General features: G+C 53.6%; 1 long non-coding RNA gene across 1 annotated transcript in view; it reads right to left on the bottom strand.

Annotated features, from left to right (window-relative positions):
- Nucleotides 1-11752: 11752 nt before the first annotated feature.
- Nucleotides 11753-22176, bottom strand: part of LOC132685258 (uncharacterized) — a 48489-nt gene continuing 38065 nt past the window's right edge. The window contains exons 2-3 of the long non-coding RNA XR_009613022.3: nucleotides 14256-14458; nucleotides 11753-14135 (exon numbers count right to left, since the gene is read on the bottom strand). This is a non-coding gene — a long non-coding RNA (uncharacterized LOC132685258). The remainder of the gene's footprint in view (nucleotides 14136-14255; nucleotides 14459-22176) is intronic.

The following is a 22176-nucleotide window of genomic DNA, read 5'->3' as shown; positions in this document are numbered from 1 at the left end:
TCCCGAGTTCGAGTCCTGACTCAAAGCTGTGAGATCTGAATCCAGTTACTCAACAATCCTGGAGCGTCCGTTTCCCCATGCACAGCAGAGTCAAGCCCACCTGCCTGTCAGCGTCAGGGATGATGAGATAAGAAAACGCCGAGGAAGGCAGGGTGGAGGGTCAGTTATGCCCACTCTCCGAAGGCTGCTCTCTCCACGCTTCCAGGAGGTTCTCCTGCAAACATAACTTGGCCATGTCCCTCCCCTGCTTAAGAACCTCAAGAGCCCCTCACTGCAACAAAACCCAAAGGCTTTAACATGACACGGAAGTCCATCTTCAAACGTCCCCTTTGTTTCTTATCACCCGGTTCCTACCAAGACCCCCCCCAAAAAACGATGCCCCACCCACACCCAGTTGCATGGGCCCCAGACTGTGCCATGATTTCTCTGGACACCGGCCCTTGCCTAGTCCCAGACCTCAACCTCACCAAGGAGAGTCAAGGAAGCCTCCTTTATCTTCCTTCTAAAGTGTGAATGGCAGTTATTTTTCCAAATAGGTAATACATTCACAAGATTTAAACTCCAAGAGACACCAAGAATATACAGTGAAAGCCTCCCTCCCACCAGTGTCCCCAGCCTCCCAGTTCTTGACGATGCGCCCCAGAAGCAGCTATGGCTCCCAGGCCTTTGATGTCACAGAGCTAGACATATAACACGTGGACATACTGTGTGTGTGCCCCATGCTGCATAGATTGTATTGTGCATAACACAAATTATGCTACTGTTTGCATAAAAGTGAAGACATTTTCTTCATTTTTATAGAAACAGCATAACTTGCATTACATTCCATTGAATGCCTTGCCCTTTTCACTTAAAAATTGTGTCTGGGAACTCAATGCGTGTTAGCACGTAAAGGTACTCCCGATTATCTTTTGGGCCAATGCCTGCATAGTATTCACTTGTACCGATCTGCCATAAATTATTTAGGCAATTCCCTAGTGATGGACATTTAGGCTGCTGCCAATCTTTGGTGATACAGAAAATGCTTCGGTGAACCACCCTGTACAGACAGCACGATCTTGCACGTATGTACAGGTGGAATAAACTTCTAGGAGCAGATTCGATCGCCGGGTAGGGGCAGTGTGGAGATATTGCCACAGAACCCTCCAGAGGAGCTGGGTCAGATCGACCTCCATGGCATTTGTACCATTGCACATGGTGCCCACCGTCCAGCAGTGTGTGCCTGTCCCACACCCTGATTAGCACGGTCTTGAACAGTCTGGGGCGAGGAGGGAGTGGCATCTCAGTGACATTTCCGTATGAGAGTCACCCCTTTTCACAAGTCCTTGGGTGTAGAGCCCCTTGTACTACATTTTTGTGAGCTGTTTGTTTATATCCTTTGCCCAGATTCCTCTGGGGTTGTTTATTTTTCTTAATGATTTGTAGGAGCTCTTTATTTACCAGGGAAATCAATCTTTTGCTATGACTTGAATTGTAAATATTTTTGGTCCTTTGTGGAAAGGCTTCTTAAGGAAGGTGATACTTTAAGGGAATTAGGTATCCCTTGTCCATGAATGGATTGATGGATAAGAAATTGAAGGAAGGAAGGAAGGAAGGAAGGAAGGAAGGAAGGAAGGAAGAAAAGAGGGAAGGAAGGAAGGAAGGAAGGAAGAAAAGAGGGAAGGAAGGAAGGAAGGAAGGAAGGAAAGAAGGAAGGAAGGAAAGAGGGAAGGAAGGAAGGAAGGAAGAAAAGAGGGAAGGAAGGAAGGAAGGAAGGAAGGAAGGAAGGAAGGAAGGAAAGAAGGAAGGAAGGAAGGAAGGAAGGAAGGAAGGAAGGAAGGAAGCTCATTCCATCCAGCTTATCAGTTAGCCAAGTAGACAAACCAGAAAACCTGTCCCTGGTCACAAGCAGCCTGATATATGACGGAGGTCCCACCTGGGTTGAGTAGTCACCCACTTGAACTCAGGCTCCCAAGACAGGTCCAGGGGCCTCTGGTGCCTGCTTTTGCTTCTTCCCCCACACAGGACCCTCCTCCTGGACAGACGTTAACATCAGCAGAGCTCCACGGGGCAGGAGAGCAGGGCTGCGTCTCCCATTACAGAATTTATCTCTCTTGTCGGCCTGTCAGAAACAGAGAATTTATTGCCTCATTCACTTTGAACAAAACCTGTTTCTGGAGATTTTTATGATGGAGGAGTAAGAAAAGGAGTAAAGTGAGGGAGGAAGTGTCTATGGGAGGCATGTGGCTCAGAATATATAATCTCCCCGAGAAAAGCGTTTCAGCAAGATGGGCTCTGGGCATCTCTGGTTTCTCTGAGGGAGGTGGTCTTCATCTCACAGAAACAGGGGGCTCGGCCTCTCCCCTGCACTCCAGGCTGTGCTCTGGACCCTCAGGCCCCGTCACACTGGGCCTCCGGACCCTCTAAGCCTGCGCCTCGCTCCCTCCGGGAAGGGCTTGCTCAGCAGCTGTCACTGGCCTCCTCCAGGTGTAGGTACAGGTGCGTGGAGCGGACACCAAGGCCAAGGGGACCCTTCTCCTCCAGAAGGCCACCCTGAAGGGAAAGAGACCATAGAAAGAGAAAACTAACTCTAACTAAGCACGTACTACGTGCCCGCTCTGGGCCGGCACTCTGCGTGCGTCATTTCTGGCAAGACTCCCAACACTCCCACGGGGTCAGGACGGTCACGACCGCCACTCCACAGAGGAGAAAGGATGAGGAACGACAGAAGAGACAACCCAGTGCCCAAGGTCCCGGCTGGGATTCAAACACAGGCAGGCGGTCCGATCCAAGAGCCACCAACCCGGCCCTCGGGTCCTCCTGCCTGACAGGATCCCAGGACTGAGGAGAGCTACGTGGGGCAGAGCAGGAGGAGCCCCCCAGTCCCACTACTGGGACGGGCCTGCCCAGAGAGAAGGCTAGCAGCTGGGCTGGACGGCGGGGCCTGGGAGGACCCAGGGTGCGGCTGGCGGGGGCCTCCCTCCCCTGTCCTCTGGACCATCCCTCTACCCTCGAGAGCTGCCTCCGCCGACCCTGTCCGTAAGGCCCCACCTCTCCCACCCTCCTTCCCTGCAGCTCGCATCCGGCACCCCTTCCTTCCCTCACTCGCCCGTCCGGCCTGTCGGGATCCACGCTGCACACCAGGCCCCCCGCGCCAGCCACTGGGAATAGGACCATTAATAAGGCACATGAATAAATCACAGCGTCTTCTAAAGAGGAGAGCAGTTCTAAGTGCTATAATAAAGTGGTGTGTGAGTGCAGAGGAGGAAGCAATTACAACTGTCTGGGAGGAGGGCAAGGTTCGGGAAGGCGCTTCTGAGGCGCTGACACTCCAGCTGGGCCTGAAGGGCCGGCAGACAATGGCGTGGAGGGCGGTTTCATGGAGGGCCAGCTGCCCCGGCAGACAGAGCCCACTGTGTTCTAGGAGCCGTGGGCCTGACGGAGGGACACAGGCGGAGGGGACGGGGGGACGGGGAGCCCGAGGACCCAGGGAGGTGGTGGGCTTTCTGCTTCAAGACTCGGTGTTTGGATGGAGCCGAGGGTCTGCATGGTCGGAGGAACGTGCTGGAAGAACCGCTCTCGTAGCAGCACAGAAGAAGCAATTCCTCTAACCCTGCGCTCCCTAACCCACAACGTCGGCTTTATCTTTCCCCATGGCAGGTACCGCCAGCAGAGTTTACTAGGTTACGCTGTACGAAGGCCAAAATGGTGGAACGTGAGCAAGTTCAAATACTTCCCCACCTCTTATCTTTTTTTTTTTTTTTTTTTTAATTTTTTTTTTTTCAACGTTTTTTATTTATTTTTTGGGGGACAGAGAGAGACAGACAGAGCATGAACGGGGGAGGGGCAGAGAGAGGGAGACACAGAATCGGAAACAGGCTCCAGGCTCCGAGCCATCAGCCCAGAGCCTGACGCGGGGCTCGAACTCACGGACCGCGAGATCGTGACCTGGCTGAAGTCGGACGCTTAACCGACTGCGCCACCCAGGCGCCCCTCCCCACCTCTTATCTTATTCGCTGTTCATCCCTCTGCCTCTCACCCCAGCCCCCTGACTAAAATTTGAGTTCCACAAACAAAAGGATTGTAATCATCCTTTTGTTCATTGCTACATCCCCAGTGCCTAGGCCAGTGCCTGCAGACAGTGATGGCTCATCAACTGTGGGAGGGAAGGAAGGAAAGAAGGGAGGAAGGAAGGAAGGAGAGAAGGAAGGGAGGAAAGAGGGAAGGAAGGAAGGAGGGGAAGGAGGAAAGGAAAGAAGGAAGGAAGGAAAAGAGAGAGAAGGAAGGAGGGAGAGAAGGAAGGGAGGGAGGGAGGGAGGGAGGGAAGGAGGAAGGAAGGAAGGAAGGAAGGAAGGAAGGAAGGAAGGAAGGAAAGAAGGAAGGAAAAGAGAGAGAAGGAAGGAGGGGAAGGAGGGAGGGAAGGAAGGAAGGAAAGAAGGAAGGAAGGAAAAGAGAGAAGAAAGGAGGGGAAGGAGGGAGGGAAGGAAGGGAGGAAGGAAGGGAGGAAGGAAGGAAGGGAGGAAGGAAGGGAGGAAGGAAGGAAGGAAGGAAGGAAGGAAGGAAGGAAGGGAAGGAGGGAGGAAGGAAGGAAGGAAAGAGAAGAAGGGACGGAGGACAGAGAAGGACTGGGAGACTGGGCAGAGGGTACTCCTAAGCCTGGAAGTTGCCAGAGGACAGATCTTAACCCCAGCTATAGGAAGCACAGACCAGCTCTGTTCTGACCTTCTGAGGATCCCTGGGCAAGAACGGACTCCTTGAAGCTTCCATTTCTTCATCAGTAAACAGGACCAAGAACAGATTCCTCAAGTGTTACAAGGACCACGTCAGAAATCATGGGAAATGCCCCACAGGGTCCCAGGCGTGCCAGCGGTGTTCCATGGATGCTATCTCCTCCTACCTCCCTTCTTCATACATCAAACCCCATTTTGCCCTGTCCATACATAAAGACCCACAGAATAGAGATTTTATTAATGTGAAAATCGACCTACTTCGAGGGTGTGAAGAGAGAAAATCCGCTCGCGTGCCATGGTGAGGAGCAATGGTGGGGGGGCGGGGGGAGGGACTCCGGGCCCATCTGGTTCTGTGGCTCCGCAGGGTCATTCAGCCTCTCCCCTCGACTCCTCTTCTTAGTAAGAGAGAGGTGCACCAGTCCATCTCCGGGTTTCTCCAGCCCGTTTGCTTCAGGGACACACCCCTTGAAAAGCTCCCCGTGCCCCCTATAATCTGAGCTTCCTTCTGGACTTGGCAGTGGAGGGACACTGTGCTCGCCTAGACGGAGAATCAGGGTGGTCGCCTCCCCATGGCCTTCCTCAAGGTGACCTCCAGATCAGGGCAGCTGACCTCCAGGAGTCTGAGCCCTGCCTGGCTCCTGGGGACCAGCTTCTGCGTGTGCAGACACAGCCAGAATACCCCACCGTGGCACCTCCACCCTTGCGTGCCCTACATCGTGACCCCCACATGGTGACCGTTTTTGATTCCATGTTTTGGCACAGCCGTGTGGACGCAGAGACGTTTTGACTTAGTCTAAAAACCAAGCATTCAATTTTCAGCTATATAGGGTCACCCAGGAAGGTGTGGAAGTGACCGTCACCACCCCCCTCCATCCCTTGCCTTTCCCCAGCTGTCACAGGGCCCCCTCTTGGGGCGGGGACCGGTGGAAGGGGCGTGAAGCTGGGATTGAGATAAAACAAGGGAAAGGGTCCAGGGACGGCCAAGAGTCAAGGAGGGCTATGGGGCACAGTGTGGGAAGCAAAAGACAAGGATTTTCATTTTGGTGTATGACTTTGATACAGCCAAATCGGTATGATTCCCTTATCAAAACACCTTCCTCTGTGCCTTCTAGAAGACTCACCCTCTCAATCTGGGGCACAGCTGTAGCCTCGTAGTCCAGGCAGTGAAATAACAGGCAGCGACAATGCCCTGTCCCCTGGTTATGGCAGACAGGACAAGTCAGCCCCAACAGTGCTGAGCGGGGCTTTTGGGAGGCCTTCCTCAAAGTGCTTATGAACCACGAGACCTCCCACAAACTCCCTCTCTCACTTGTCCTTTCATCACAGATGGAGAAACTGAGGCTAGGAGAACATCCCCCAACATCCCTGAACTAAGCCAGGGGGAGCTGGGAACCAACTGTGAGTCCCCCGGTTCCACATCCCATATTCTTCTCCTCTTGAAATCCCAGAAGATGGGTTAAACTGCTATGCCAGTGTTAGCCCTGTCTTACAGATTTGAAAGTTGAGGCTCAGAGAAGAGAAGAAATCAGCTCAAGGTGGCCCCCTCTGCCCATGGTGGAGGAGATCCAAACCCAAGTCGGCCAGCTCCTGACCCAGGACAGGTGCCCCATCTGGCATCTGTCAGACGGCGACGGTGGCAGCAGGTGGGAAGAGCTGGGGAGTTGACATCGATGGGGACAAAGAATGTACAAAGCCAGGGAAAGCAATGGAGGTGGCCCCCTGATGTACTCAAAGGCCACTGATAAATGTGCCGGATCACCTCCCCCAGCAGGCAGATAGCCCCGTGCGATCGAGTCCGCCGGCCCTGGTGGCCACAGAGATTACTGTGCACCGGAATCCGCCCGCACCCCGCGTGTTCAAACGCCGGCCCATCCAGCCATCCATTCCACCAGGTGCTCGTTCTTCTTCTGCCCATCAGACAGATTTATTGGGAGCAGCAGCGGGGCCCATGGGAGCCCAGTCCCAGCACCCCCCATCAATCCCAACACGGGGGCGGGCGGGAGACAGAATATATGTAAGGTCATTCGGAGATGGAAAAAATCATTCACAGCACTCCCGAAATAGCCGATCTCCGCTTTGCATCAATCGCCACCTTCTTGGCCCTAAATCAAATTCTGCTGCGAGAAGCAAACTCAATCTTCTCTCTCCCAAGTTTTGCTTTTTATGAGATCGGCAATAAATTGGGGCGTGGACAGAGAAAAGGCACCAAAGGTCACTGGAATCGGGACATGCCTGCGCGGCCTGGAAGAGACAGAGAGGGGAGGAGGGGGGAGGACGGCATCAGGGTTGAACCAGGCTGGTGGCAACAGCCGTCTGGGGTGGCCCAGGGGGCTGTGCGCTGACTCAGGATGGAAGGAAGGCCGACTTCCTGGCTTCGTGGGTCTTGGCCCCAGGTTGGAGAGAAACCTTCCAGCTGCCTCCTTCAAGTCAAACAATGAGAATGGTGACACGGGCCTATGGGGTCTGTAATGATAGCAGCCTGGGTGGGAATTAGCCCCTCCAGGGTATCAGAGAAGATCCCGCAGCTGGGGAGACATTCGAGCTCCCCGGTGTCCCCAAAAATGTGGGTGTCCTTCTGGCTTCCATGTCCAGGGCTCTCCTCTGTTCTCCCGACATCAGGGCTCTCTCAGTCCGGACACTAGTGGCATTTGGGCTGGATAAGTCTTTGCTGAGGGGGCTGTCCTGTGTATGGTAGGATGTTTCGCAGCATTCCTGGCCCTTACCCACTAGATGCCCGTAGTACTCACCAGTCATGACAACCAAAAATGTCTCTAAACATTGCCTAACGTCCCCTGGGGAGCAAAATTGCTCCCAGATGAGACTCGGTAAGTACATGCTCTCGTGGGGTCTGAAGCACCCCAGCATGGCTCATCTCCTTCTCCAGCCTTAGGTCTCCCTGCTGAACCCCTTCCTCGCCCCACAGGGCCATCTGCCTGCCAGACGTCACTCCCTGGATGGCTGTGCACACGGAATAAGTCCCTTAACTGGAGGCATGGTCCTTCCCCAGGCCACCCCACCAGCCCTTTAACTACCCCCCGCCAGCCCCCTGAACTTGATTCCTCTGCCCCCCAGTAGACGGACCCTGAGTTTGGGCGTTGTTCTACTAGAAAGCTGGCTGTCCCCACTCAATTCCGCTCATCCAATCAAAGGTCAAGACCAGTGAACTCTATGCCCGGGCCATTCCCCAAATGGCCCCACTCCCCAGTCTCCCCACCAAGGCTTGGTGAGGGCCCCGTCTCTGTCTCCTCACCTCTAGGTGCACCCCCTACCGGTCCTCCCTGACCTTTCCCACGAGGAACTTTCTAAAGCACAAATGCAGTCGGGTCTGTCACCTGCTGGTAAAGGGTCAGTGGCCTCCCAGTGCCTCAGACCCTACAGACCCACGGGGACGGTCCTCACCCTCCACTCCGAGCACGCACACAGCACCGTGCACACGCGCGTGGCTTACCTTCCACCCACGATGGTAACATTCCCCCAGAACAGTGACATTTGTCAAGAACATTTGGCACGCTACTTTTCTCACCATTTTGGACCTCCTGGATTTAATGCTGACAACTACCCTATCAGCAAATACCTCTATGATCCTCCTCTTACCTGTAAGGAAACTGAGGCACAAAGAGGCTATCACAGGAAATGAGGGGCAGCACCGTCTTGCTCAGTCACTGTGCAGCGCTATTTCTCAAGGCCCGCTGTACGAGGGCCTCCGTTGGCCTGGAATGCCCTTCCCACCCCGCCCCCTTCCCCCGGAATGCCCTTCCTCCTTTGAGAGTCACCTCAGTTCAAGCTTCCCCTGCTAGAGACGCCTGCCGGCCCTTCTCCGTAGGGTGAGGTCTCCCACTGACTGAAGCTCCGGGGCTGGACCAGAGGGCGCTCAGGCAGCGTGAGGGGGTCTGATCTGCCGTGCACACGGGATGGGCCCACAGACGGTGTCCCGACTCCTGCAGACCCCAGACCTTCTGCTGAAGCTCCGCGGAGACCAGCCCCCGCCTTGGTCGCTGGTGCCTTTGCTGGCCCGTGAGCTGGCCAGTCCTGAGCAGCACCACCAGGGTGGCCTTGTCAATGAGCCAGTCAGCCTAGCTTCTGTGCCTGGTTCTCGTTTCTCTCTTAACTCGAATCAGCCAGAGTTGCATTCTGTTGTTTGCCACAGACGGCCATGACAGACACACTCTTCTTTTTGTGCCCGCAAGTCTCCCCTCTCTCTCTTCTAGAAGGTTCCATCCTCTTCTCTCTACTTTTCCAAACCCTTCCAGGTCCAACTCGAAGGACACCCACCTCCAGGACACCTTCTCAGACCACACCCTACAGTGTCTTTGGGAATGAGTCGCATCCCTGCCTCTGTAACCTGAAGCAAAATACCTTCAGGTAATCTCATCGGGAAAACGACAACACCAGTAATGACCATCTCCTAGGGCTGTGCAAGAAGAAAGATGACATTACATAGGCAAAGGCACCTATGGGATCATTTGTCTGCCATGTGACAAAAGTTCAATAAATGTTTATATACCAATATTAAAATCATTAAGCCATACTCATAAACATGGTAAAGCATGGCCTTATGACATATAAGCAAGTGAAACATCGCATTTCAGCGCAAGAGAGATCACTTACTAGCATGTCGGTAGTTCAGCGAAATAATCAACATATGGATGGATGAATGATAAGAGGCATTCCCTGACCTGCAGGAAGTTATGACACTTCTCAGTGAGTGCCTACAGCATGCTGTGCCCACCCTGTCCTGTCCATGGCAGGTGTTCAGTGAAATCTTGCTCGTTAAACACCAACAGAGAATGCTGACTCCTCCCCACGTCTATCTGAGAAGGAAGAAAGAGAGGGGCTGTTTTTAGGGGTTAAATGGGGACAGACCCCAAAAGGGCCGGACTCCAGGAAATCACAGTCGTCTGCCCGGCAAGGGTATTAAACCAGAAGAGGCTCACGGCACGGAGACACCTCTCCCTGGGCCGGTTTCCATCCACAAGTTTTGCCCACCTCAGGGAACTAGAGGAACGGAATATGGTCTGTATAAAAGCCGATCCTGAGCACATGTCCAGCTCCTGTTATCCAACAAGAATTGTGGTATCGTCAATATTGCCTCAAGCGGATTTTCTTAGCTAAGTCTGGAACCCTGCAGAAGACAGCGCAGTCTAGAAGAAACATTTTGCTGTAAGAAAATTGTCTTTGTGGTATGCTTATAGAAAGGGGATTTAGGGGCACCTGGCTGGCTCAGTCAGTTGAGCATCCGACTCTTGATTTTGGCTCAGGACATGATCTCACGGTTCATGAGTTCAAGCCCCGCGTCAGGCTCTGTGCTGACAGCACGGAGCCTGCCTGGGATTCTCTCTCTCTCCCTCTGCTTCTGCCCTTCCTCTGTTTTTCTCTCTATATATTTTAAATAAATTTCAAAAATAAATAAATAAACTTTAAAAAAAAAACAGAGATGGGATTTAGCCACCACAGTTCAGGTGTCCCCATGCTTTTCCTTATAGTAACTCATTACTATAAGCAAGTGTCTTCCCATCTCTGGGCTGCAGTGAGTTATCTTATCTATTACATGAGGGGTTGGCCCAGATGATTTCAAAATCCTTTCCAGCAATAATATCCTAGAGGCCAGATCATCAGCTTGATGTGTTAGTTCCAGGCAACGTTGTGTGTGTGAATGGGTTTGTGTGTGTGTGTGTGTATGTTTGTGCACGTGGGTGCCGTGTGGATTCATATGTGCGTGGATGCATGTGCGTGTATGCTCAGGGCACTTGTGTGCATGTCTTCTGTGTCCTTTAACTTGATTGAAAATGCCTCACTTCACATCCCAACAATAAACACAGACCTTAGAGACTTCACTTCTAGCATCTTCTGCCTTCAAAACAGATAAGGGTTCTGGGAACAGCATGCTACCTCCAACACGCATAAATATGCCTGGCAAGGCTTTGAGCCCCTAAGGCCTTCTTTTTTTTTCCCTGGCAGGTATGCTAAACGTGTCCACATAATTGTGTGACAAATATTGTATATAGCTTTGCTTAACAAAAATCAGGTGTCTCATTTACCCAGGAAAGCTGATGTGCCACCTGATAAACGAGGCTATGAGACTGGTTTTTTTTCTGAATAATTATATTCTGATGGCTGCGTGGACAAACCATGAGAAAATCAAGTTATTTCTGTACAGCAAAAAGGAAAGTCGAATTCAATACACACGAGTATTGCCGCTAGAATTACGGGGGGGGGGGTCCTTCTAGGAAGGTGGCCTCTTTGATTCTATGCAAATAACAGAATAATTTGAAAATCCATTGTTCTCCCCATCATGGTGTATTTTTAGGTTAGTTGGTCCCTTATCACTGTTTGGAGCTTCAATAAATATACTTTTAAAGAGGTTATCACAGGAGCCTTCTAAATATTCTCCCTTCTCTATCATTCTCCCCTTGAGTTCATGAGTCTATGTCCTACCCGTACCCACTGTAACTGACCTAAAAACTAAGTAATAAAATGGTGTCGTTCCCTCTCTCAGACATTGCCACTGACCTCTCTCAGGTTGAAGTCCAAATCCCCCGGTGTCCTTCAAGATTCTTTAGATTCCCGACTGGCCCTTGCTCTGCTGGTAACCTCACCCGTAGCCTCACTCCCATGTCGTGCTTTTTAGTGGCAAAGACCCTGTCCCCAGGCCCTATACCCTAAGTCTCTCTCTCATACTCCCAAGTCTTTGTCCACACCCTGACCTTTTCTGGAATGGCCTTTCCCAGCCCTTTATTTACCTTCTACCCCTCCTTAAGACCCAGCTTAAATGGGGTGCCTGGGTGGCTCAGTCCGTTAAGCGTCCGACTTCGGCTCAGGTCTGATCTCACCGCTCGTGAGATCGAGCCCCGTGTCGGGCTCCATGCTGACAGCTCAGAACCTGGATTCTGCTTCAAATTCTGTGTCTCCCCCTCTCTCTGACCTTCTCCCATTCACACTCTGTGTCTCTCTCTCTCTCTCAAAAATAAATAAACATTAAAAGCAAAAAAGACCCAGCTTAAATGTTTATTCGTCAAAGGACCCTCATCCCAAATGTTTATTCGTCAAAGGACCCTCATCCCAAATGTTTATTCGTCAAAGGACCCTCATCCCAAATGTCTTCATTCACTTGGTCAACAAATGTGTTGTGGGTCCCTGGTCCCAAGTGTTAATGATACAGAACCCAGTAGTGAGGGTGACCCACAGAGGCACTCTGAGAGGTCGTGTGGGGACCAGAGGACATCAGCAGAGAAACAAAGCGGAAGTCCCAGACGCAGCCAACCCTGAGTGCGGGCCGGGCTGGCGGTGGGGGCTCCTGTGTCAGTGGAATAAAAGGACGCTCCTGGGATGGATGAGTAATTCCCGTGGGGCTTGGGGAAGCCGTGGGGCCCTCCCAGGGGCAAGCGAAAGCAGCTGCGGGCAGATCCGGTGTGGTGCCACCAGGAATGCCACCCCCCACCCCGGGCAACTGGTCTGGCTACTGTTGCTGCCAAAGCCCCGGGGAGGATGGGGTCTTGGGTGAAGTTGAGCCAGGTCAGGGGCTGGCCAAGCAGGCCGAGAGCTAGGGCTGCCTGGAGGAGGTGTGCAGAGCCTCCCTCATGGGAAAGCGGAGCGTGCTCTGGCAGAGTCACAGGATGGGTGGCCAGGGCGGCTGCCCGCAGTATCCTACGTAACCAGCGAATGGACTGGGGACTTGAGGCCCCGCCTGAGCAGGGGCTCCTCTGCCCGGTCCCGCAGCACTCGCCAGCTGCCTGGTATACAGTGGGCGCTCAGTACCGGCCCGCTCAATGGACGAGTGCTTGTTGGAGTAAGTCAGCAAGGAAACAAGCGTGCCGGGGACCACTGCGCAGGAACCCTCAGGCGTCAGATGGCAGCACTTTGCTTCTGGTGCCGCCTTCAGTGTCCCTCTACAAGCGAAGTTCCCAGGGCTTGTTCCTGAGGGCAGTGAGAAAAGAAGGGGAAATGGAACCACCTGAGGAAAGAAGTCAGGGGTCACTTTCCTGTTTCCCCTCTTAGGCCAGCCAAAGAAAAAGGGAGGGCTTTTCCGGTGCTTCACAGACCCTCCGGAGTCGAGTCCCAGCCTAGCACCTCTGACGGCACTTGATAAAGGACGAATGCTCTCCGCGGGGGCCTTCATCTCCGCAGTCGTTCTAAGAGCGCGACCTCTCCCCCACCCCACCTCCTGCCACGGGTCACACTGCCCCTGTCTTACTGTGACCTGCTAGCAAGTTTCTGCTGAGGTGGGTGCCTTGGTTTATGAAATGCTACTCGTAGTAGGAAAACACCCTTCCTAGAGAGACACATATACAGCCTTGGCCTAAGGCCCTGCTCAGACTCTCTGAGAAAGCCCAGAAAGCCCCATGGCCTAGCACTGGGGAATCGCGTTCCTCTGCCCCATCCAAGTAGCTTGGAAAAGTCCTTCAGGCAGAGCGCGCACCAGTCAGGGAAAGGATGGATCCTGGATGCGACGAGGGTTCAAGCAGAGGTAAGGCAGGAATCCAAGACCAGCCCAGACCCCAGACGGTGGGAGAGATTCAAGCTCATCTGTCCTGCTGAGAGGACAGAGAGAGAGAGAGAGAGAGAGAGAGACCCATGGTGGCACACGAGCTGCTGAGTGTCCACGGCACCAGGAGGAAGGACTTGGGGAAAAGATGGGAACAGTGCTGGGGGTAAATTGAGGAGGATTGAAACAGCAGGCTGAAGAGTCCAAGCGAAGTCCATGGGAAGCCATGGGAGCCTCTGGAACAGAGGAAGTGCCAGCCCAAGGTCAGCCAGATTGCAGGGGAGAGACGGGACCAGAAGAACAGCTGGAAGCCTTGCAACCATCCAGGGTGGAGACTGCACTTGAGGAGGGAGAGCCAGGACCCTCCCGAGTTGAATGTCAAGTATTCCAACAGGGACCTCTATGAACTTGGGACTCTATCACGTGTTTGCAGGGTGGGATCAGGAAGTAGCCCTTTCAGAGGTCCTCACTCTGTCTCAGGAAAAACTTGTCTATGAAGAGAAAGCAAGCAACGTGAGGGGTCGGGGGAACACTTGCTTTGGATGCAGACGGTCAGGGCTGGTCCTTCCACCACTCTGTGTAGGCAAGGATGGGGTTGGTCCAAAGCCCCGGTATCCGACGTACCAAAACGCCCATGGCGGGCGCTTTATAAATGTTTGCTCAGTGAAGAGTCTCTTCTACACGTTTGAGCCTGGGTCTCTTCTCCTGTGAGATCCTCACTTTGGGATATTTCTATCATACTTGAAACATAGTAGGGGCTCCACTGGGCGGTCAGGTCCTCACTAGTGGGGGTGCCCTGGGGACGGACCCAGGCCTGGTTCATCTTTGGCTCCCCTGAATGTCTTGCCCATTAGAGATGCTAGATGGATATTTCTGGAATGTACTTGTTGTTGAGGGAGACTCATTCCTCAGTGCAGACAATCAGCATTTGGGTCCCAGAAGAACTGTGCAGTTGTTTTGAAAAAAAGAGTGGAAATTACTGACCTTCAAAGCAAATTTGAGCTGAGGGTGTGCCTGAAACAAAACACATAAAGGAGGTGGGAGCAGGGAGGGGACACGCGGACCTTCCAGGCTTTGGTGGCTCACCCAGGAGAACATCTTCCAGAGCCAAGAGGAGGTGGAGTTCGAGAGAGGTGGGACCAAAGCCCCCTTCCCTCCTCCTCGTGGTCTTTCCGGATGCTGCTGGTGTTTGTCACGTTCCTCCGGGGATGGAGGTGGAGGGTGGCTTCCTCTGAGCTGGGGTCCCTGTGGAGGGAGCCAGGAGCCCCTGGAGGAAGGCAGAATGTGAGCAGGGCTTGAGCAAGCCAGGCCAAAAAATGGTGTGCGGCTGGACGGCCGCATCGATCCGCGCGGTGGGAGGAGGGCTAGCGGGGCCAGGCCTGCTGTGCTCAGCAGGTATCGCATCTGCCCTCGGCCATGCAGCCCTGAGTCTGTTTGCAATTACAGCCTGTTTTGATTATTAGGTCAGAATATTCATCTCCATGGGCTTATGATAAAAGGCCAGAGCAAGACGGCGTTTCTCATTTCAGACCAAGTCTCCCTCTCTTTGTGTGCGTGTGTGTGCGTGCGTGTGTGTGTGTGTGTGTGTGTGTGTGTATAGTTTCTGCTTTCTCCTTCCTTAGCCAATTTATTCAGTTCTTGACTCCAGGAGGGTGGTGGCTGCAAGAGGCACCCCAGAGGCCCTTTTTTTTTTTAAATATAATTTATTGTCAAATTGGCTTACGTACAACCCCCGGTGCTCATCCCGACAAGTGGCCTCCTCAATGCCCATCACCCACTTTCCCCTCTCCCCCACCCCCATCCACCCTCAGTTTGTTCTCTGTATTTAAGAGTCTCTTATGGTTTGCCAGAGACCTTGAATACAGTGGCCTTGTGTGGCAGAAGAGGGAGGCTTTGGCGCCTCCCTCGGAGCCCCACCCAGCCAGGAGGTCGGAGCTGGGCTGGCTTTTGACTCATCCAGGAGGCAGCTGGCTACCGAAAGCAGGGGCTAGTGTGGGCAGAGCCCTAGAAGCCCAGGGCCCGGGAAGGGCCTTGAAAGTCAGCCCTCCAACCCCCGGCTCATGGTTTGTTGCTTTCCCACACCGCTACCAAGAATTTTCTGCTCCCATTCTTCCAGGGATGGGGAACTCCCTACCTCCTTGGGCCACCTGGTTCACCCGGTTTCTGCATTCCAGAAAGAGGAAGGCATCTTTTCTTATAAGACCAGTGGCTCCCCAGCCTCCAAGCCCTCACCGGGCCAAATATTCCTGTTTCTTCAACACACTGAGTTTGATATGGATTCGAGTCTCATTACCCTCCTGAGTACATGCAGTATCTCCCGCATGGCATGAATACTCAGAGCTAGTAGGATGTTCCCTCCCTCCTTCCGCCGGTCCTAGCTCTCTGTGCATGAAGTCTCTGCTGCTTTTTGGCAGACCCAGTTCTAGACCTTCTTCTGGACCTGAAGGAGGAAATGCTGTCACAGGGCACAAGTGTAATTACCATCCCTTCCTCCCCCAAAGCCTCTTCATCTGTCCTCACAGCTCAGGCCCCATAAGACGAGTTGGTAGTCCCACTGCCTTCATTCTGTGGCCCTGAAGAGCCTCAGGAATCTTCAGGACAAAGATGAAAGGGGCTAGAAGAAAGAAAGGGAAGTCATTATGTTCAGCCACAGAAGAGTCAGCAGGCTTTCCCAGCCTCAGTGATGTGGTGGCCTGATTTCTGGAGTAGGGAAAGAAGGAGACAGAGACAGAGAAAGAGGTTATGGTCTCTCGCAGAGCCCTCGAGGGCTCACAATGACCTTTCTCATCCATGCCAGTGTTACAACAATGCTGGGAAATAAATGCAATGATTTTTTTTACGTTTATTTATTTTTTGAGAGAGACAGAACGCGAGCAGGGGAGGGGCAGAGAGAGCAGGAGACACAGAATCAGAAGCAGGCTCCAGGCTCTGAGCTGTCAGCACAGAGCCCGACGCGGTGTTCGAACTCACACTCCGAGGTCCTGACCTGAGCCAAAGTAGGATGCTTAACCGGCTGAGCCACCCAGGCGTCCCGATGCAATGATTTACAGGACCGTCATTTTTTGCAAAACTGAGGTTCTGAAAGGCAACTGTTGCCAAGCTAATGACAGTTGGCACCGGGAGAAGAGACAGAGGGGTTCTTTGAGTCAAAGCTTGATTGACAGTCAGATGGGCAGGTCTACGGAGTGCTGAATTTGTTTTCTATGGCGCGATAATATAAACAATATCATCTATCATTCAAACCGGGTCTTTGGGACTAGAAGCGGGCACCTGTTAAATGTTGACACGGGACACAGGACACAGGCACAAGCAAGGACCATCCCTGGCAAACCAGAGTGGTTTGTCCTGCTGCCATAGAGACCTCCAGTTCCAGGTCCCCCAAGCTAACCTCTTTAGCTCCACCATGCCCACCTGAGAGAACAACCCAGAAGCACCACTTCCTCAGGGGCATCTCTGAGGACAACTCATATTTTCTTCTCCCTAGCTCAGACCTGCCTTCTAAGATACAGGCTGCTCCATCCTGTGGCCCCCTAGACACCTGCTCCCGGACGACCCACAAACTCTGTGGATAAGGGTCCTCAAACGCAGCTCTGTGCAGGTCCTGGTTGCATGTGGGCATCTGGTCTACCCCACAACACGCACAAGGAGTTACAATAAAGGCCGGTTTTGGGCAAAGACGCAGAGGCTTGAGCTCAACCTCGCCCCTCGACACAGACCACCCAGCAACTCTTGCTACACTCATCGTCCCTACCAAGCCCCTTGGATTTGTTCTCCAATTGGAGATGCATGCCCAGCCCCTGTTATTTTCCCCCTTTCAGCCTGATTCTGGGTTTAGAGCTCAGTTTGCCTGCCCCTGACTTCTCTGAGGAGCCAAAGCCCTGCCCACCTCCTGTCTGAATCAGTTCTTCGTTCACTTTATGCCAGTTTCCCACTCCTGTCCCAGATCCTGTCATGTTTGCCCCCACATGCACTACAAGCCAAGTACAGCCACGCCCAAGTGACCCCCCCCCCCCACCAGCCTCTCCCTGGAACTCAACCCTCCTCTGGGCTCCTGATGTTAGCGAAAGGCCCCACCAGGTACCCAGACACCAAAGGGAGCCCTGTTGGTCCCAGGACTCAGCCCTGTTCGAGTGATTGACACCCTATCTTCCCGTTCCCCGTGAGAATCCTCATACCATGTCTAGGAATGAGCCACATCATCCTTTCCCATCTCCCCTTTGCCCACGCACAGCACCTCATGGGGCTGGCCTCGGTCAGCTATCAGCCGCCGGTTCCTGAAACAAAAAGCTGGGCGGATAAATGAATATCACAAAGCCAACAGAGGCCCAATCGGGAAATTCGGCTTCATTCTACTGCAGTTGATCCGAAACATTGGCTTGATTTAATAGGAATGCTTCCTAACGCGTGAACAATTATTATTGTTTTAAATTAGCAAGAATAAAATTCCACCGTCTTTCTCCCTGAAGCTACTTCCAGACATGCCGAGCTGTAAATCCTCAGCGCCCATGAGGAGTTAGACAAACAGCCATCGTTGCTGCAAGGAAATGCTGCAGCGAGAAACCTCTCCAATCCATATTTTTCCCTTAAGGGAAGGGGAAGGAGCTACAGCACAGGGAGACATTTTGTTTTTTCTTTTCCTGTTGAAAAAGGGAGTTTTCTCTTTCCTGCCCTTCCTTCTAGCTTCACGAGAGATGCCTGAGGTTGAGCGTGCCTGGCTGACTGAAGGAAGAAAACATGAAATACATTTAACTAAGTGAGGCATCGAGTGACTTTTGCAGCGGAGGCTGGCGGCATGGTAGGTTCGGGCCCCCTCACACCCGCCGCCTCCTTGCCGTGTGGGCATCACCACGCCCACTCTTCAGACTTTGATCCTCGCTGCGAGACTGCACTTAGGGTCTGGGGGATGAGTCATCTGAAGGTTAGTCCCAGCTCTGTCCCCACCCTTTGTGTAAGACTGTTTCCTTTCCCATGAGCACTGACCGTGAGGTTCTCAGCCAATAATGGCACTGGTTGGTTTTTCCCTCTCTTGTGCAACCAAGTCATATAGAACCTCTTCCTGCCCTGAAACTCAGCTCTCCTAGGGAAGGACAAACCAAGGCATGCACAGCGATCCCCTGGCCCAGCCACTGTCATAATCACCAGGACTCCAGGGCAGATGGAGCCAGTGCCTCTGATGAGCAGCTCACATTGGAAGCTCAAAGCACCCTGGAATCAGGTCTGGCGACCGCTGAAAGCTTTCCCTGCCATGCTAAGGGGTTGGAACTTTATTCCATGGACCACAGGGAACCACAGAAGGGCTTTAAGGAGAGAGGGGTCCAGCAGTGTGATGCGGGGCGAGACACTTGACCTCCGAAGCCTTGTTTTCCTCGTGCACAAAATGGAAACAAAAAGAGCGTGCGCCCCTCAGAGGGATTGAGGTAAAGGTCCCATGGTCAAGCGGATGTAAATGCGCCTCGCACAGTTTCTGGTATACAACCGTCCTGGGAGAGCAGAGATTGAATCGAAATGTGTTCACCACTCCCCTCTCCCCAACTCACCAAGCATGCTTGGCACACAAGCGTGCACACACGTGCCCACGCCCACGCCCACGCCCACGTACACATACTCGCTCGTCTTTTCACCCCCGTCTCCAGCTCCACCAAGGTCACTCCTGGTAATGATTTTCCTCGGCCAACATTCCCAGCACGTGGACCTGTCTCGGCGCTCCCAGCCCCAGCCCCACCACCCCCTTCCTCCGGGCCATTCTGCCAGAAACTTGCTCCGCTCGGGAGTGGGCCAGTGGGCTTCAATAAGCAGGCCAGTGCTGTCTGTGGCTTTGTAACTGAGCTTCCTTGGGAGTGAGGGAGGACTGAGCTCCCGGAGCTGTGGGGTAGGAGAGGGGTGGGAACAGGAGATGAGAGGGGGCACTGGGGGGAAAAGGGTCCTGGGGACCAGCCAGTTTGGGTGTGCGTCCCCTCCTCTACTGCAAGACATGGGAGAGGTATGGGATTCCGTGAACAAGGAAGGCTCCTTCCAGGTGCCACTGAGTCCTCCTGCAGGGGGGACACATGGGGTCCTGCAGTCCCCTGGGCCTCTTCCCTTCCTCTCCTCCCTGGAGACCAGGAACAAGCTCTGCAAAGCCCCTTCATGCTGCGTGGCCCCCATCCTGCTGTGGACACAAGTCCTGGCTGCCCCGGGCCAGTCCATGCTGGCCGAATCCTGCTGTCCTGTCACCTGGCTCCGAAACTCTTGCAGCCCCTGCCACTGCTGTCCTCCCCCTGTGAGGCCCTGCGAGGCCCACCGCCTCTCATGGCCCAAAAAGTCACAAACAGCAGGCTGGTTTGTGCAGCAGAAGCTTCCTGAACATTGGGAAGTTACAGAAAGCATAGCAGGAAACAAGTTACAACGGATAATCGGACAGGCGACGGGAGATCCAGCCCCAGTTTCCCCCTCGAGTCCAGCCTGGAGCGAGGGGCTATCTCCCTCACGCTGGGGGGAGGGGCTTCTTTCCACCCTTCAGTGTCCCCGAGTCCTGCAGCCACAATCCCTCCTTCCTCTTGAGCTTCCAGGGGATGGCCCCTGACTACTACAGAGAAGAGAGAAGCGGGGTGTTCCAGAAGCCCACTGCCTGTGTGTTCTGTTTCACCAAATCTCTCCCCAGAAACACGGGACGGAAATACTACCTCTACAGGAGAGGAGCCTGAGGCTCAGAGAGGTAAAAGGAATTGCCCGGAGGTCAGGATTTAGGAACCGGTGGAGTCAGCTCTCCTACCCACTTATCCACCCGTTCCGTCCGAAGGTATCGATGGCCCTGCCCGAGAGCAAGGGCTCCCGGACTCCCGGCCCTGAGTCACTTCGCAGCCGGGCAGGAGAAGCCCCGGGAGCGATGGAGCCGCTGAAGGAGGCCAGCCGGGGCCTGAGGCCCGCGTCTTTACCTTCCCAGCTGGCTCCGGCTGGCCGTGACATCTCGGGGAGCAGCGAGCCATGGGCACAGTAAGCTCGGGGAGTTTAACAAATGTTTATAAAACCTTTTCATACACAGTTAATGATCCTTATTAGGACCTGAAAAAGCAGTCACTCATGCCACATCCCAGCTTTAAGGAGCATTTTATTATTACATGCCACTCCACAAATTAATGAGAGAAGCTGAGGCCCATTTGTCGGTGGGGCCAATGCCTGGGGATGCTGGCGGAGAGGCCTTTGTCCCAGAGCCTACTGGGCCAGATTCCCTGCTCCACCTGCCGCCCCCAGACACTCGCCATTCTCGAGCTGCCAGCCCACCAGCTGCAGCCCCTGAAAGGGCCCACCTTGAGGCCGCCCCGGGTTCCCTGTGCCTCAGGCCTGAGCCCGAGCAGGCCCGGCTGTCTCTTCCCCGAGGCGCTGGGGAGAGGTACTCTCACATCCCGGGGGGAAGGGTGATGGGAAACAGATGCCTGGTCCCCAGCCCCGGATCTGAATTCTTAACCGGGTGCCCAGGCCAATTTTGAGACCCACCAGGGCTTGAGACACGAGCCCCAGATGCCTGTAGGCCAATCCTGGCTCTGCCCCAGGCTGCATGACCTCCGGCACGCCTCTTAGGTTTTCCTTAGTGTCCCCATTTTGCAAATATCCATCTTGCAAAAGTGATTTTTGCAAATATGACATCATCCCACGTGACCAAAGAGTGTTTTGTCGTGAAACAGCCAAGTCTGCCTGGCCATTCGAATGATGGAATCGTAGCATTTAGAGCAGGAAGCCACCAAGGTCAGGGTGAGAAACAGCTGACGGAACTAGACAGAGGCGATGGTTGCACAACATTGGGGCTGTAGAAGCTGCCACTGAATTGGCTCATTTTATGTTCTGTGGATTTTACTCCAGTACAAAACAGTTAATTTTATGTTATGTGAATTTTACCTCAATATATATATATAAAAAAAAAAAATCAAGTTCCTTTTCACCTTTAATGTGACATGCTTACCAGCCTCTGAGTGCCCAGAGCCAGGCTTTGGCCAGGCCTTTCGCCCAGGCTTTTCCCTCTGCTTGGTTAGTTCCTACTCACATTTCAGGCTTCATCTTGCACATCATTTTCTCCGGGGCTCCTCTGCTGGCCCCCCAAGCAGGTGACCCCTACTGCTGTGTCATGTCTGGGACACATGTCTGTCGTGTCTATTTGCCCACACCCCCCCCAAAGATGGACTTTGGGGTGGGGGTGGGGCACAGATCCCAGGGCTACAGCTGCCCCTCATCTGGGGCATAGTAGGTGCTCAGTATCAGCTTCTTGAACAGAAGATCTGCCTCTAACCCGGCCCCAGTTTTAGAGATGAAGCCAGTGTGGCCCAGAAGAGGACCAGGCCCTGCCCCAGGTCGCACAGTTGCTTAGCTGGTGGAGTTGCTGAGGCCAGCCCAGCCCAGTCCCTGGAAGGGGCCCCTCGCTGTCCTCTTCCCTGTCAGCTCCCCTGGGCAGAAAGCACAGCCCAGATGCGTGAGCCTCTCCTTCCCAGCCATTAGCTAATCTGGCCACGGCCAATGTACCAGGGCCTTCTGTCTCCCCTTCCTGTTTCCCCAGGGCACCACTGTTTACGTTGTCAAGGGCTTATCACCAACAGGCAGGCGAAGACTCGTGTCCTAGGGAAACTTGTCCCCAGAACCTCCTACCAACACAACGTTTTGGCCACTGGGACCTTCCACTTTCATGGGCACCTGCTGGAAACTGCTCACACACGGGGCCTCGGTTTCCCCACCTCTCATATAACAGATGAACAATCGCTTACTGATTTACCACCAGGGTCACGTGAAACGGCAAAGGCACGGGCCTCACAATCTGACCACCCGACTCTGAATCCCAGTTCTGCTCCTCACTGTGGGCCCCTGAGCAGGTGACTCCACCCAGGTGTTGTGCCTTATTTCCTGTCTATAAAACACGTATGCTCCTAGCACTTGCTTCCCAGGGATGTGGTACTTGCGGTGTTTAGAACCTCATGCCTGGAGCACGGTAAACGCTTACGGATGTGAGCTGCGGTTTGTATG

This window comes from Panthera onca, chromosome D2 (genome assembly GCF_046562875.1).
Source record: "Panthera onca isolate mPanOnc1 chromosome D2, mPanOnc1 haplotype 2, whole genome shotgun sequence".
Lineage (NCBI taxonomy): Eukaryota > Metazoa > Chordata > Mammalia > Carnivora > Felidae > Panthera > Panthera onca.
The sequence above is the reverse complement of the archived record's forward strand: the minus strand, read 5'-3'. Positions and strand labels throughout refer to the sequence as shown.